Source organism: Rutidosis leptorrhynchoides, chromosome 11 (genome assembly GCF_046630445.1).
Source record: "Rutidosis leptorrhynchoides isolate AG116_Rl617_1_P2 chromosome 11, CSIRO_AGI_Rlap_v1, whole genome shotgun sequence".
Taxonomy (NCBI): Eukaryota; Viridiplantae; Streptophyta; class Magnoliopsida; order Asterales; family Asteraceae; genus Rutidosis; species Rutidosis leptorrhynchoides.
The window spans coordinates 86,267,191-86,285,585 of NC_092343.1; positions in this window are offsets into that span (position 1 = coordinate 86,267,191).

The window sequence follows — 18,395 nt, forward strand, 5'->3', positions numbered from 1 at the left end:
AAGTTGAATGTGAATAATTGCAGACATGTAATGTTAAAGATTTACTGAATATGCATGTTATAATATTGTTTATCATGACACACTGGATCTTGTACAGTATCTTGCTTTGTAGTTTTGTGTGATGACCCAGAAATTTCTGACCAAATTTAAACTTAATCTTTAATGTTTTCGACACGATAAGCAAAGTCTATGAAGTTGAATCTCAAAATTTTAAACTATTCAAATACCCTTCGATTGTTCTCAACGATTCGCGAACAATTATATGTAAACAGATACATATATATACTATAACTTGAAAATGTAACAAAGTGTTATGAAAATGATACTGTGCATTAACCTTATTGGTTTGATTATCTGATTGATATTTAAATAAGTTAACTAAAACGTTTAAGATGAACCAGTAAAACACTAATTTACTACAGTATTTTCGAATTACTACAGTACCCTAAAAGCTACAGCGTTTTCGAAAATCACTATTTGCTACAGTAACTTTGCTACAGTAAAACACTATTTTAAAATGAAAATGTATATATGTATATGTATATACTACGAGACGATGATTTATAGAAGTAAATGACCAAAACACTCGAAAGTTTAAAATATACTTTGAGTGGTATAGTTTAGGGATAATTTAAGGCTATATTTTGACAAAGGTACGTGACACGAAACGTAAAATGCAAGTTTTCTAAGCGTACGAAAATGTGTTCGAGAAACCGGAACCGGGACGTGAGTCGAGTGATAACGTATGAGTCATCGGAACAAAAATTACAAGTCAACTATGCACGTGAATTTAATATAATATATAATTAATTATATAAATTAAATATATTGCATATATATAATAAATTAATATGTCGACGAACTAGATTATAAATCAGATGTGAGCTGGAATCCTAGGCCATGCGATCGCATGGCCATAACACACAGAAACCATGCGATCGCATGGGGTCTGAAATCTGGCCACATCTATAAATTCGAACGTTTTCAGATTTCTGATTCATTCTTCATTCCTCCGTATTATTATTTATATTTATATTATTATTATTATTATTATTATTATTATTATTATTATTATTATTATTATTATTATTATTATTATTAAGATTAATATTATTATTAATCTTATTATTATTAATATTATTAATTAGTATTATACATAAAATACTACGACGAGGTTATGAGCGTGTCACTTTCAAATGGTTTTCAAGCGGGATAGAGCTAAGAAAATTATGTGTTATTGCCAAGGAGGTTATGGGTAATGTTCGGGGGTATATTTGTGAATCAAACCTAGTGTTTATCATCTTCGTTGCGTCTACGTACTTTCCTGCAATATTAAATCACAATATTGATACGTAAGCATTCATATCTTATCTTTTATATATTAATTGTGTATCCATGTCTAGTGCTCGAGTATATATATTTATATATGCTTGTATGCTAAATTTCGTCGTTAAACAGTTTATAATGAATCACGAATTAAATACATATATTACTAGTAAAAGGTATATGATATACATGTTTTTGGAAAGCTGGCGAAAAATCAAGAACTTTTCATTTAGATATCGAATAATTTCGATGAACGGATTAAAAGATATGATCAACTGAATTATGATTGACGTTAATTGAAATTTCTTTTGAATCTGCAATTAAGATTTAAACAACTTGTTTACGAGATTGATAAATTGGATTTTTGAATATTACCAACCGAGTAAATGAATCCTTATATAAGGTACGTCTCGTTTTGTTAAACAACTGTCAAAATTGACTTTTTGAAACGACTTTGGATAACTTTTGTATGTCGATCTCGAGCATTAGGATTGTGATACACTATGACTTGACCTAGATTGATAAACATTTATTGACCAACATATGTTCTCTAGGTTGAGATCTACGGTTATTTGGTAATCCGAGTTTCGGTCACATTTTGGTGAACGACTTTATATGCTGCTAAGGTGAGTTTCATTTGCTCCCTTTTTAATTGCTTTTGCAATCTATATTTTTGGGCTGAGAATACATGCACTTTATTTTAAACGCAATGGATACAAGTACATACTAAATTCTACACCGAATTTGAACCGAAAATCCCTTAGCTTTGGTAACTAGTAACTGCCGGTTATAAGAACTGGTGGGCGTGAGTAGTTATATATGGATCCATAGGGCTTGATATCCCCGTCCGAGCTAGAGCACTAGCCTTTTAACAGACGTATACTATTTGAGAAGCATACACGTTGGTTTGCGTGTATTATTAAGATGATTATACAAAGGGTATAAATTATATATATGTTAAGTTTAGTTACCATGGTGCTCAATTTTGTAGAATATTTTGATAAATATTTCTGGATGAAACAATTGAAATCTTGTGATCCACCTTTATATACAGATTATGTGAAACACTAAAACTATGAACTCACCAACCTTTGTGTTGACACTTGTTAGCATGTTTATTCTCAGGTTCCCTAGAAGTCTTCCGCTATTTGCTTATATGTTAGACAAGCTATGTGCATGGAGTCTTACATGGCATATTTATCAAGGAAACGTTGCATTCACCAAATCATCACCATGTACCTTATTTTGACTGCATTGTCAACGGAATTACAATTGTAAACTATTATTTACGGTGATTGTCTATATGTAGAAATCATCAGATATCGAAAACCTTTGATTTAAACATTCATTTATGGTGTGTCTTTTCAAAAGAATGCAATGTTTACAAAACATATCATATAGAGGTCAAATACCTCGCAATGAAATCGATGAATGACGTGTTCATTCATATGGATTTGGAGCGATCGTCACATTTTGCATGTGCGTATATTGTAACAACCCTGGATTTTCCAACGTTTATTTATTAATAATTGTTATTATTAATACTTGTGATTAAACGAATGTATGTCGTTACATTTACATGTTGCCATGATTGCCCGAACTTGACTTTTAAGTGCCCGAAACGTCTTTTTGACACACGAAACTTACACGAATAATATTTTCAAGTATTATTTACATTCATGATTAGTTTTATTAATCATTTTAAATAACTATGGTGATTAGTTAGTTACTTGGGCTTTAATTGGATTTATTTGTTAAATACTTGAACTTGGGCTTGACAAAGTTAATGGACTCATGAATAAGACTTATAAGCCCACACTACCTTTTAAGTGGACTTAGTTAGCCCATGTCTTCAAGTGTAAGTATCATTTTAGTGAGGTAACTAGTTAGTTTTAACAATTGGAATCTAGTTCACTCATAATCCCCATGCATAACCATTCTTTATCCAACTTTTGAAGCTTTACTTGCAAGTGACCACAAAACTAATCCCTCCCCCCTCCATGAAGCCAAAACCGTCGGCCATCTCTAGCATATGGGGAGTTTTTATTTCATTTTTCATTACTTCAAACACTCTCATTCTCTCATTCTCCAAAACACACTTCAACTTGCACTTCAACTTTTCTCTCTTTTCTCTCAAGTTTGTAAGTATTATGAACTTCATTTCTCTTCTTTTTCATCAAACAAAACCGAATCCTAAATCATCCATCATCATCATTTGTTGATTGTTACTTGTTCTTGATTTTGTTTAACTACTTGTCTTGTTAATTGTTGTTACTTACTTTCATGTTACAAGAATAAACTTTCAAGTTTGATTCTTCATATTAATCTTGTATTTCCAAGAACATACAAGAACTAACTTTCTAGTTATGTTCTACATACATTATGTCAAAAGATTTAAAGTTCATGTGTTGTAACTCATACTTGAAGTTCATGAAGTAAACTTTAAAGTTTACTTTCTAAAGATCAAACTTTGGTTTGAATCTTTAAAGTATGAACAACCATGAACAAATTACTTGTTTACTTAGCTTACTTCTTCATTCTTGCATTTTAATTTCATGTAATTAGTTTAAATGGTCAAGTACTACAAGTTAGTCTTGATCTCATTAATCTTGAACTAAAAGTTAACTTGAAAGTTCAAGAACATATAAATAAGTTTTCTTTAAATATAACTTTGTATACTTATGCTTGATCTAGACTTTGGAGTCTTGGATCTTCAAGATCAAACTAAGAACTATGTTCTACATCTTAAGATCTTGATTAGTTAGTTCACTTTCAAGTTTGTAACTTGTTATTAGCTTTAAAGTTCATGTATGTGTTAGATCTAAGACTTTGATGTAACTTTGGTTCATCAAACTTCATACAACTCTTAAGTGAGTTGTGCTTCATGTCTTAGACTTACACTAGGGTTATGATGGTCCAACCTTGGTAAAGATGATGTAAACACATCAATGAGTTGTACACTTGAAGCTTTATGCATCAAGGATGAGAACCATGATGAACATCAAGCACCAAACTCACCGGAACCCATTATTTTACTGCTTTCTGTCTTATACCTACTGTTTTGCTGTTTCTGTAACGGACCAGTAGACCTGGGCTGTTGTGATTATGATTTTCAAATAGATCGTTTCGAGTAGATAACTTTTCATATAGGACTCGTCTTAATCCGAGTTGCGGTTTAGGATTTATGGCCCTCCGATCGTTACTATGTCCTTATAACGTTGTGCAGAAATTTCTGAGTTACTCGCACTTAGACCGTCGCCACGGTCAAACGAAGACGAGTTTGCTTCTGGAAATTTTACCACACTTAAAGGACTCATATACGGAGCCATGTCCACTGGTCTCACCTTAATTCAGTAAGGGTAGAGGCCGTGGTGACTGACTGAAGTCAGCCTTTGTTTTAAACTACTTTCATAAACGAAACTTATTTTACGCCTTTTGTTTGATGATGAATGATGATGACCCTTAAGACCTTATTTACATACTTTTAAACCTATTAAGATGATTTACTGACTTAGTACTATTTGACTTAGGTTGAGGACTTTCGGACCGATTACTTGCACACCTTTTCCGAACCAACTTTACGACTACATTATCATTGTGAGTTATAGCATTCCCTTTTTACTTTAACTTATTTTGGGAACTGAGAATACATGAGGATTTTATGTTTTACATACTAGGCACGAGTACTTAAACTTATATATGTGTGGGTTATACAACGACATAAACATTCCCTTTAGCTCGGTAACGTTTAATCATTGGTTTTTGAACCATGAACGCGAATCTTAGATATGGATCCATAGGGTTTGACATCCCCACTCGGGCTAGTAGCGCTAGCATTTAATGAGTGTTTAATACTTCGTATACATACGCACTTGCCAAGTGTACTTTCAGGGGGTATAAACGTTAAGTTAGTTACCAATTGCCCACGGTTAATATATACTTTAACATACTGTTTTGAAACGCTCTTTGTAGCACTGAAATCTCGTGGCCTACCTTACATACTATTATACTTAAACTATAGCTCACCAACCTTTGTGTTGACATTTTAAAGCATGTTTTTCTCAGGTGCTTGAGGTTAGCTTCCGCTGTGTACTAGTCGTACTGTAGACACCCGCTGCTTAGAGTTGTTATCGCATGAACTACTTTATTTTGCATTCAAACATTGGTACTTTTGAACTATGACTTGTAACGACCGTTGTGGTCACATACACTTATTATTTGCTTCTACTTAGTGAAGCATGCTTTTGGATTGTAAAACATTCGATGTTGGTTTAGACATCACTTTATTTATGAATGCAAACTCTTTTTGAAATCGCATATAGTACTTAACCTTGTAATGATCCTGTTGTTGATGATTCGTACACTATGGTTTTGTACGGGGCATCACATTTGGTATCAGAGCATTGGTTGTAGGGAATTAGGTTGCATTAGTGAGTCTAAGACCGACCCGAGTAGGATTCACTAATGGGACTAATCTACAACTTGCTAGTTTACGTGTTTCTGCTGAACTTACTGCATGCTGCTACTTACTTTCACTGCTATATGCCATATGTTACTACATGATTTCACTACTGTATGATATCATTTGCTTTCGATTGAATGCTACTTCTGTACGATTCGTTATTATGGCCATGCTACTTATTGTTATACATGATTTAAACTGTTGGCCTAATACGTGCTTGCTTTATGACTTACTGACATGGAAAATTTATTTTTCCTTGTTCAGATGTCGGATGTACCACCTGCTAGCATTTTGGGTAGTTTAGACTCTTCATCTACTCCACCTACCACCGTTGCCGATCCACCGATCCCGATACGCACGAGTGACCCCGGCGCTTCATCTTCCGGGACTAGCAGCCAGCCGCCTGCACCGGTGGCTACTTCTGATGGACACGTGGGCCCTATGGAGATTCCAGCTCTATCTGCTCCCGGACCCTCGAAGTCACAGCCCCGCATCGGTGGTGTTGTGATCCCCGCAGAGTTCGGGGAAGGGCCATTCCGTAACCATATGCGCATGCCGTGCCGACGCACTCCAGATGGACGTTTAGTGCCGATTCCGCCAGGCAGACATAGAGAGATGTTGGCCGCCTTCGGACTGCCAGTTCAGCCACCCGTGCCACCACCACATGATTCGGATGACTCATCATCCACCGATTCTTCATCAGATGATTCTTCATCAGACTCCAGTGATGATGAGGACCCTGCTGATATACCTATTCAGGCACCCTCCACCCCGCCGAAGAAGCGGTACCGTCCTGATGGCACTGTCATTCCAGGGGTGAATGGAGGTCGTGCTTTCACTGACGCTTTTGGTCGGCGTCGGAGGGTTACTGCCCGTAAGCGGCTTGTGCCGTACCCTGCCGACCCACCCATATGTAAGGCACCCCATTACGTACTGACTATTTCTGGAGCCGGGACGTCTGCACCTCGTTTCGTGAGGTCTGCACCACCCGCACCACCGACACCACCGGCCCCACCTGCACCACCAGCACCGCCCGCCCCACCAGCTCCCACTGTCGAGGAATTGACAAGGGAGGTGGGAACCCTTCGAGCTCGGGTTACTGAGCTCGAGGAGCAGTTGGATCAGGTTTTAGACATCCTACACCCACCTTCACCATAGGACCTTTTTGTATTAGATTTCGTGATGTAATCTAGTTGTAGTTTATTGTATTACTCATGTATTGTACGGACTTATTCGGATGTATGAAACTTATTATTATTATTAATGGAACTTTGCGTTATTTAAATTCTTGCACGATGTTCTATTTACATTACTGTATGATGATTCTGTGGTATTTGTACCTAGATGCATTATTTAATAACATGTGATGTTTTGATTCCATGTTGGTCACTATATACTGTATTATTACTACTTGCATACTGGATTTTGACTTGAGTCAAAACTTTTGTTTAGAACATCATGGCTAACGGTCGATCCACACCTACTGCTGCTCAAATTGAAGAGATGATCCAAGAACATGTAGCCGCAGCCCTAGCAGAAAGAAACCTTCAAGCTCCACCGCCACCACCACCGGTTATCCCACCCGTTCGAAATGGGTGTACCTACAAGGAATTCCAGAGCTGCAAACCGCATAACTTCAGTGGAAACGAGGGACCGGTTGGTCTCACCAGATGGTTCGAGAAACTTGAATCAGTATTCTGAGTTAGCAACTGTTCGGAGGACAGCAAAACCAAATTTGCTTCTTGCACGCTATCTGACGGCGCGCTCACGTGGTGGAACACAATGGCACAGGCACAAGGCATTGATGAGGCGTATGCTACGCCATGGGAAGCATTTAAGTGTGCCATGATTGAGGAGTATTGTCCGAGAACCGAAATACAAAAGATGGAGATGGAATTCATGCAGCTAAAGGCCGTTGGGAATGACCTTGATGGTTACAGCAGGAGATTTTTGGAACTAGCTCTTATGTGTCTGACAATGGTCACCCCAGAATTCAAGCGTATGGAGAGATACTTCTGGGGACTCCCTAAGTCCATCAAAGGAAACGTCACATCGTCCAAACCACCGAATATTCCCGAAGCAATGCGCATGGCGCATACTCTCATGAACCAAATCATTATTGATGAGCCGGAGAAGGCTAAGTTTGAAGCTGGTAGTAGCGAAAAGCGAAAGTGGGATAATAACAACAACAACAACCACCACAACAACAGGGGGAGAACCTATGACCAGACCCCCGCCAAGAGGCACAACAACGGTGGAAACCCCAACCCCAACAACAACACCAACTTCAACCCGAACTATAAAGGAACCTTACCACAATGCAAGCGGTGCTACAAGCACCATACTGGATATTGCAATGTTGTCTGTGAGAAGTGTCAACGGGCTGGGCATATCGGGAAAGACTGCAAGGTCACCACTTTGAATGGGAAGCTGAACCCCACAGGGCCAAGGAAGTGTTACGAATGCGGGCAGATGGGCCATTTCAGAAATGCGTGTCTAAACAAAAGAAAAGATGGCGGACCACCCCGCGCTAGAGCTTTCAATGTTAATGCAAGGGACGCACGCGAAAACCCCGACTTGGTGATAGGTATATTCAAAATCAATAATCTTTTAGCTTCTGTCTTGTTTGATACTGGTGCGGATAGAAGTTATGTATGTAGATATTTTTGCGATAAGATTAATTGGTCGTTAGTCCAGTTAAAAGAGAGTATGCTTGTCAAAGTCGCCAACGGTAAACTTGAAAAGGTTGACCATATTAGTCGTGGAGCTATTATCAACATAGCTGGTGCAGATTTCAAAATTGACTTGATACCCATCAAACTGGGAAGTTTTGGCGTGATCGTCGGTATGGATTGGTTAAGCAAGATAAGGGCCGATATTATCTGCGGAGATAAAGCACTTCGCATACCACAAGGAGATGGCGAACCACTAGTTATCTATGGAGAGAGATGTACCTCGAAGTTGAACCTCATTAGTTGCGTGAAAGCGCAAAAGATTATGAAGAAGGGACGTTTTGCTGTCCTAGCACATGTGAAAGCGGTAGAAACTGAGGTGAAGAGCGTGAACGACGTTCGAATTGTGAACGAATTTTCTGATGTCTTCCCAGAGGAATTGCCTGGATTGCCACCGCAGAGAGCAGTAGAGTTTCAGATTGATTTAGTGTCAGGAGCTGCACCTGTAGCTCGCGCTCCTTATAGACTCGCACCTTCCGAGATGCAAGAATTACAGAGTCAACTACAAGAACTACTTGATCAAGGATTTATCCAACCAAGCTTCTCGCCTTGGGGCGCACCTGTTCTGTTTGTGAAGAAGAAGGATGGATCCTTCCGTATGTGTATCGACTACCGTGAGCTCAACAAATTGACTATCAAGAATCGGTATCCACTTCCACGAATTGACGATCTTTTTGATCAACTACAAGGATCGAGTGTCTACTCAAAGATCGATTTGCGATCCGGTTATCACCAGTTGAGGGTGAAGGAAAGTGACGTGATGAAGACTGCATTCAGGACCCGTTATGGTCATTATGAGTTTCTCATGATGCCATTCGATTTGACAAATGCACCTGCCGTGTTCATGGACCTCATGAATCGTATCTGCAAGCCTTACTTGGACAAGTTTGTCATCGTCTTCATAGATGATATACTCATTTACTCTAAGAGCGAAGAAGAGCATGAGCAACACCTCCGACTAGTACTTGAACTCTTGAGACAAGAGCAACTTTACGCCAAATTCTCCAAGTGTGAATTTTGGTTGAAGGAAGTTCAATTTCTGGGTCATGTTGTGAGCGACCAGGGTATCAAAGTTGACCCCGCCAAGATTGAAGCCATCAGCAAGTGGGAGACCCCCACTACTCCGATGCATATTCGCCAATTCCTAGGTCTCGCCGGTTACTACCGAAGGTTCATTGAAGGATTTTCTCTGATTGCGCGTCCTTTACCGCACTAACTCACAAAGGTAAGAAGTTCATTTGGGAACCCGCACACGAATCAGCATTCCAAACTTTGAAGAAGAAGTTAACCACCGCACCTATCCTATCACTTCCCGAAGGCAGTGACGATTTCGTTGTTTATTGTGATGCATCGAAGAGTGGTTTTGGTTGTGTACTGATGCAACGATCAAAGGTTATTGCCTATGCCTCCCGCCAACTGAAGATTCACGAGCGGAACTACACTACGCATGATCTTGAACTTGGAGCCGTTGTCTTTGCACTGAATTTATGGAGACACTATTTGTATGGAACTAAGAGCACTATCTTCACCGATCACAAGAGTCTCCAGCACATCTTTGATCAGAAGCAATTGAATATGAGACAGCGTCGATGGATCGAGACGCTCAACGACTACGATTGTAAACTTCGTTATCATCCTGGGAAGGCCAATGTTGTAGCTGACGCTTTGAGCAGAAAGGAGAGGACGACACCTCTTCGTGTTAGGGCTCTGAACATCACCATTCATTCGAACCTCAACAGTCAGATCAGAGTAGCCCAAGATGAGGCTCTCAAGGAGGAGAACATATCTCACGAACATTTGAACATACTTGTCTCTCGATTCGAGGTTAGGGAGTCTGGACTCCGATGTTATGCCGGAAGAATTTGGGTACCTTGTTATGGAGATCTACGGAACCTTATACTTGATGAAGCCCACAAATCGAGATATTCGATTCATCCTGGAGCGGGCAAGATGTACCATGACCTTAAGGAACAGTATTGGTGGCCGAATCTTAAGAAAGACGTTGCAACTTATGTTGGTAAGTGTTTGACTTGCTCGAAGGTTAAAGCCGAGCATCAGAGACCTTCTGGTTTACTTTAACAGCCGGAGATCCCACAATGGAAGTGGGAAAGGATCACAATGGATTTCATTACTAAGCTGCCGAAGACGGTGGGTGGATACGATACCATTTGGGTTATTGTTGACCGCCTTACCAAATCTGCACACTTCCTAGTGATGAAGGAAACTGATACGATGGAAAGACTTGCTCAATTATACATTAAGGAGGTTGTATCTCGTCATGGTGTACCTTTATCGATCATCTCCGATCGCGATCCCCGTTTTGCCTCTAGATTTTGGCGTTCTTTGCAAGAAGCCATGGGAACTCATCTTGACATGAGTACTGCTTATCATCCTCAGACTGATGGGCAAAGTGAACGAACGATTCAGACATTGGAGGACATGTTACGTGCATGTGTCATTGATTTTGGAAAGGCTTGGGAAAGACATTTGCCACTCGCCGAATTCTCGTACAACAACATTTATCACTCGAGCATTAATGGTGCACCTTTTGAAGCATTGTATGGCCGCAAATGCCGATCTCCTATTTGTTGGGCCGAAGTAGGCAAAAAGCAAATCACCGGACCCGAGGTAGTCCATGAAACCACGGAGAAGATTGCTCAGATTCAAGCCAGACTTAAGACTGCCCGTGATCGCCAAAAGAGTTATGCCGATCTTAAATGTAAGGACTTTGAATTCAACGTTGGTGATCGTGTAATGTTAAAGGTTGCACCTTGGAAAGGTGTGATCCATTTTGGAAAACGTGGAAAGTTAAACCCACGATACATTGGTCCTTTTGAAATCTTGGAACGTGTTGGACCCGTTGCATACCGTTTGGATCTACCAGCACAATTGAGCTCAATTCATCCTACCTTCCACGTGTCAAACTTGAAGAAGTGTCTTGCTGCACCTGAACTTATCATACCACTTGAGGAACTTACGATTGATGACAAACTTCACTTTGTGGAAGAACCTGTTGAAATTATGGATCGTGAGATCAAAACTTTGAAACGCAACAAGATTCCGATCGTCCGAGTACGATTGAATGCCAAACGAGGACCTGAGTTTACTTGGGAGCGAGAGGATCAAATGATGGGAAAGTATCCTCACCTTTTCCTGACTCCTCCATCTACCTCAGCTTAAATTTCGGGACGAAATTTTCTTTAACAGGTGGGTAATGTAACAACCCTGGATTTTCCAATGTTTATTTATTAATAATTGTTATTATTAATACTTTTGATTAAACGAATGTATGTCGTTACATTTACATGTTGCCATGATTGCCCGAACTTGACTTTTAAGTGCCCAAAACGTCTTTGTGACACACGAAACTTACACGAATAATATTTTCAAGTATTATTTACATTCATGATTAATTTTATTAATCATTTTAAATAACTATAGCGATTAGTTAGTTACTTGGGCTTTAATTGGATTTATTTGTTAAATACTTGAACTTGGGCTTGATAAAGTTAATGGACTCATGAATAAGACTTATAAGCCCACCCTACCTTTTAAGTGGACTTAGTTAGCCCATGTCTTCAAGTGTAAGTATCATTTTAGTGAGGTAACTAGTTAGTTTTAACAATTGGAATCTAGTTCACTCATAATCCCCATGCATAACCATTCTTTATCCAACTTTTGAAGCTTTACTTGCAAGTGACCACAAAACTAATCCCTCCCCCCTCCATGAAGCCAAAACCGTCAGCCATCTCTAGCATATGGGGAGTTTTTATTTCATTTTTCATTACTTCAAACACTCTCATTCTCTCATTCTCCAAAACACACTTCAACCTGCACTTCAACTTTTCTCTCTTTTCTCTCAAGTTTGTAAGTATTATGAACTTCATTTCTCTTCTTTTTCATCAAACCAAACTGAATCCTAAATCATCCATCATCATCATTTGTTGATTGTTACTTGTTCTTGATTTTGTTTAACTACTTGTCTTGTTAATTGTTGTTACTTACTTTCATGTTACAAGAATAAACTTTCTAGTTTGATTCTTCATATTAATCTTGTATTTCCAAGAACATACAAGAACTAACTTTCTAGTTATGTTCTACATACATTATGTCAAAAGATTTAAAGTTCATGTGTTGTAACTCATACTTGAAGTTCATGAAGTAAACTTTAAAGTTTACTTTCTAAAGATCAAACTTTGGTTTGAATCTTTAAAGTATGAACAACCATGAACAAATTACTTGTTTACTTAGCTTACTTCTTCATTCTTGCACTTTAATTTCATGTAATTAGTTTAAATGGTCAAGTACTACAAGTTAGTCTTGATCTCATTAATCTTGAACTAAAAGTTAACTTGAAAGTTCAAGAACATATAAATAAGTTTTCTTTAAATATAACTTTGTATACTTATGATTGATCTAGACTTTGGAGTCTTGGATCTTCAAGATCAAACTAAGAACTATGTTCTACATCTTAAGATCTTGATTAGTTAGTTCACTTTCAAGTTTGTAACTTGTTATTAGCTTTAAAGTTCATGTATGTGTTAGATCTAAGACTTTGATGTAACTTTGGTTCATCAAACTTCATACAACTCTTAAGTGAGTTGTGCTTCATGTCTTAGACTTACACTAGGGTTATGATGGTCCAACCTTGGTAAAGATGATGTAAACACATCAATGAGTTGTACACTTGAAGCTTTATGCATCAAGGATGAGAACCATGATGAACATCAAGCACCAAACTCACCGGAACCCATTATTTTACTGCTTTCTGTCTTATACCTACTGTTTTGCTGTTTCTGTAACGGACCAGTAGACCTGGGCTGTTGTGATTATTATTTTCAAATAGATCGTTTCGAGTAGATAACTTTTCATATAGGACTCATCTTAATCCGAGTTACGGTTTAGGATTTATGGCCCTCCGATCGTCACTATGTCCTTTTAACGTTGTGCAGAAATTTCTGACCTACTCGCACTTATACCGTCGCCACGGTAAAAGGAAGACGAGTTTGCTTCTGAAAATTTTACCACACTTAAAGGACTCATATACGAAGCCATGGCCATTGGTCTCACCTTAATTCAGTAAGGGTAGAGACCGTGGTGACTGACTGAAGTCAGCCTTTGTTTTAAACTACTTTCATAAGCGAAACTTACTTTACGCCTTTTGTTTGATGATGAATGATGATGACCCTTAAGACCCTTTTTACATACTTTTAAACCTATTAAGATGATTTACTGACTTAGTACTATTTGACTTAGGTTGAGGACTTTCGGACCGATTACTTGCACACCTTTTCCGAACCAACTTTACGACTACATTATCATTGTGAGTTATAGCATTCCCTTTTTACTTTAACTTATTTTGGGAACTGAGAATACATGCTGATTTTATGTTTTACATACTAGGCACGAGTACTTAAACTTATATATGTGTGGGTTATAAAACGGCATAAACATTCCCTTTAGCTCGGTAACGTTTAATTATTGGTTTTTGAACCATGAACGCGAATCTTAGATATGGATCCATAGGGTTTGACATCCCCACTCGGGCTAGTAGCGCTAGCATTTAATGAGTGTTTAATACTTCGTATACATACGCACTTGCCAAGTGTACTTTCAGGGGGTACAAACGTTAAGTTAGTTACCAAGTGCCCACGGTTAACATATACTTTATCATACTATTTTCAAACGCTCTTTGTAGCACTGAAATCTCGTGGCCTACCTTACATACTGTTATACTTAAACTATAGCTCACCAACCTTTGTGTTGACATTTTAAAGCATGTTTTTCTCGGGTGCTTGAGGTTAGCTTCCGATGTGTACTAGTCGTGCTGTAGACACCCGCTGCTTAGAGTTGTTATCACATGAACTACTTTATTTTGCATTCAAACATTAGTACTTTTGAACTATGACTTGTAACGACCGTTGTGGTCACATACACTTATTATTTGCTTCTACTTAGTGAAGCATGCTTTTGGATTGTAAAACATTCGATGTTGGTTTAGACATCACTTTATTTATGAATGCAAACTCTTTTTGAAATCACATATAGTACTTAACCTTGTAATGATCCTGTTGTTGATGATTTGTACACGATGGTTTTGTACGGGGCATCACATATATATATGAAAAATCCAAAAATATTTGAATTATTAGCTAGTTGCATGTGCATTTATTTTTGTAATTAAGCTTGACAACCCAGTTCTCAAAAGGTTCTTTGTGAAAGGAATCCCGTGATTTTTACCTGAATATAAGTTGTTTGGAGCTTAATGGAACAAAGCGTGTTTAATTTTGTACTGTAGAGATCAGTCCCAGGGGGAGTGGACAAGAAAAGGTTTGTGAAGATTGAAATTAATTTTTTTTTAAGTTTTAAAACCTAAAGACAGTCGGCCGAGTGAGTACACACACGACCGAGTGACTCTATCACACGATAGACTGAGTTTGATATAGAATGTGATGTGTTTTAAACACTCTCAGCCGAGTGAGTCACACTCACGGCCGAGTGAGTGACACACTCGACCGAGTGTGTCTGAGGGTATATAAAGCCTTGAACATTGAAAGGCTCAAAACACTTGTTTGTTTTTAGAGAAAATTTTACCCAGAGATTTCAAAGTTGTGGAACGAGTTTTTGATTGTGCTTTTTACATACATCTTTTCCTTGTGATTACAGCGCCACAAATGAGGTATTCTAACTCGTTTCCAATCGTTTGATTTGTTTAATGTTATGTTCGAATTTAAAACATTTAATCTAACATTCTTTGGTGTTTATCTGATGTAATTTATGCTGTAAATGTGTTTATCGGCCTGTTTAGAGGCTTATGTGACCAGGATGTGAACCAAAACAACTGATTTGCTAGATTTGCAAAAATGAGTGAACCCAGATATGGATGAACACACACGACCGAGTGTGTGACACACTCGACCGAGTGAGTTCACTCACTCGACCGGTTGTCCACTCAGACGACCATGTGTGTATACACACACGATCGAGTGTGTTGAAACCCTAATTTGCTCAACAGACCTAATTTGATGTTTTTGGTTATATTGTTGAATTCATGATACACTATCCTGAATGGTTTTTATAGTGTTGCTCTAAGAATGTCAGGTGGTTCATTTGTTGGGCAATGGATGTTTAACATCGACCGTAGGATAATTTTAGCTAGAGAACGACCCATCCTAGTGGAACAAAAGGTCATTGCAACTCAACAGACCTATAATCCTTGGGAACACATTGGGTGTCAGGCATTTCTAGATATTGGGGATTATTACTGTCCCCAATTGGTGTGTGAATTTTACGCTAATGTAGCTTTAGAAGACGGTAAGAAGAAATACGTACACTCTGGCATATTTGAGCAACAGTATAAGTGGACCATGGAGGAATTTTCAAACTTGTTGAATGTTCCTCACACTGGTGTGTAGATTCTGTATCCAAGTAAAGACCTAAGAAAGATTTCCAACAAGTTCAGTCTGTCTGACATAATTGTAAGGATATGCAAGCCAGGACGGTTAGCTAGTGATGGTAGGGTTGAGATAAGTGACGATGATGTGTTACATGATCATGAGTTACACTTGAGAATAATTAAACGTAATCTGACCTTTAGGAAAGAAGGAGATAATGTGTTGAGCGGTACTGAAGCCTTGCTAATGTACTGTTTACTTGAGGGTATTAATGTAAACATGGGTCATTTCCTTATTAATGTGATGGAAGATTTTCTTGAATCGGCAGAACCGTTTTCGTATGCTGCTCTATTGCATAACATGTTTGAGAAACTCAGAATAGTTCGGTATGTCAAGAAGCTAGTGCATGAGGATCCCATTGTGGGATGAGTTGTTCTATGTTAACTCTGATGTATTTGCTCTTATTTAATGTATTTTCAGCTTTATGTGTATTTCGATAAGGCTAGCCTGTTAGCCTTAACACCCTGGTTTGTAATAACATAACAGTGACCTTGGATCTGTGTAATTGTATGCTAATCAGTTAATGTGTTTATTCTGTTTAATTATTTACTGATTCATTAACTTGATACCCCATGATACATGGTGGTAAATGCTTATTAGTTGTGTTTTATTGAGATGTTTTACAGTTATTCAAGATGTCTCAAGATCACCAACATTCATCAGAGGAAACTGTATCAAATGAACCTGAGATTCCGTTGTCATCTGACTTACATGGTTTGATAGGATGTGGAGATACGAATATTCTTGCTTGTGTTGATGAAACTGGAACGGAGGCTACTCGAGGAAACTTTGGTCCGACTATCAAGTTTTTGAAGCATTCCCGAATTTTCAAAGCTATTACAATAGAGGGTACACCGTACTACTCTCATCAAAGAGCTTTCTGGAAAACAGCTACAGTGGTCATTGAGGATAATAAGAAAGTGATCATCAGCTTGCTTAATGGCACAGTAGTTCGAATCTCTGCACAGACTATCAGAGAGGATATTGGTTTTCCTGATAATGATACAATGCCAACCTCTCTGCCTGCTTTGAAAGTGAGAAGATGTTTGAAGTGTTGTGGTTATGCTGGTGACATTACTAGGGCTGTGAAGCATACTAAGTTCAGTAGATAATACCGATACTTCACGTATGTGCTTCTGAGGTGCTTGAGCCCGATGCAGGGTGGTTTTGATGAGATGACGGAAAAGTATAGTTCGATGTTCTTTGCTTTAGTCTTGAATGCAGACTTTAACTTTTCTCAAGTTGTTTTTGATGGAATGGTTCTGAATGTTAAAAGGAAGGTTCATCTTGTGTTTCCGAGGTTCCTGCAGATAATGTTGGAGAAGCAGGTTCAGGGTTTGGTGAAGACTCCATAGGATGTGCTTACTTTGAATCATCTGAATGATCAATATTTTAATAGGTTTATGCAGAACAGAGTCGGTTCTGTTGTGATTCCAGAGAAGAGACTGATTGGTCATCTGGCCAATGAAAACTATGTATGTCCAGAGTGTTTAAGCTGTCGTCATGAAAACAGCACTTCCGGTGATGAAACTGATATAACTATTGCGGGAGAAGAGGAGGTTAATCAGCCAATGCCTAAACGTGATGAACCTCGTCTACATGATGAAGATGATGTTACAGCTCTTGATGATTCTCAGACTGAGTTGGTTAAAAGGAAGTTAGCTGAAGCTCCAAATGTTAGTAGTAAGCAGAGGCAGAAGCGTTTGAGGTTTTTGGTTAGAGATGGAAGTTCGTCTTCAATAACGAAGTTGCAACCGAAAGTCACTCCAACTACTCAACCAGCTGCTGATGCTAGTGATGCTACTCAACTTCCACCCACTCAACAACAACAAACATAATCTACTCAACAAGTTCAAACCTCTCAGCGGCATGCTGTTGTTACTGGTGATTTGATGATTAATCGACGACTTATTCAGTTATTCGCTAATTTTGCAAAGTTTCAAAAGGCTGCTGAGGAGGATAAGCAGAAGAGAGAATCTGAAATGTCTGCGATGAGAGAGCTGGTGGATAGACAGCAGTTGAGAATTGATGAGCTTGAAAAGACTGTGGATAGTCAGGCTGGTGAGATTGTGTCTTTACAGACGGAGACTCGGGATTTGACTGAGCGTCTGAATGAATGTGAGAAGAAGGTGGAGATTGAAGAGCTTAAAAATGAACAGAATCCTTTTGGTATTTTGGATAATGAGGAGGACATGGTTCTTGAGATTGCAAAAGGTTACACTGAGGATAACCCACTGTACGTAACTCCACTTTAAGTAATAACTGTTTCTGAGTTTTTAGCTATGCAGGATCGCCTTAATCATACTACTGTTTATGATGCTTTAGAAGAAGGGGAGATCCCTCCGGGTCTCACCGAGACTGAACAGGAATTGATGGAGCGTCTAGAGCGAGAAGCTAAGGAATCTGCTGATGCCGCATCAA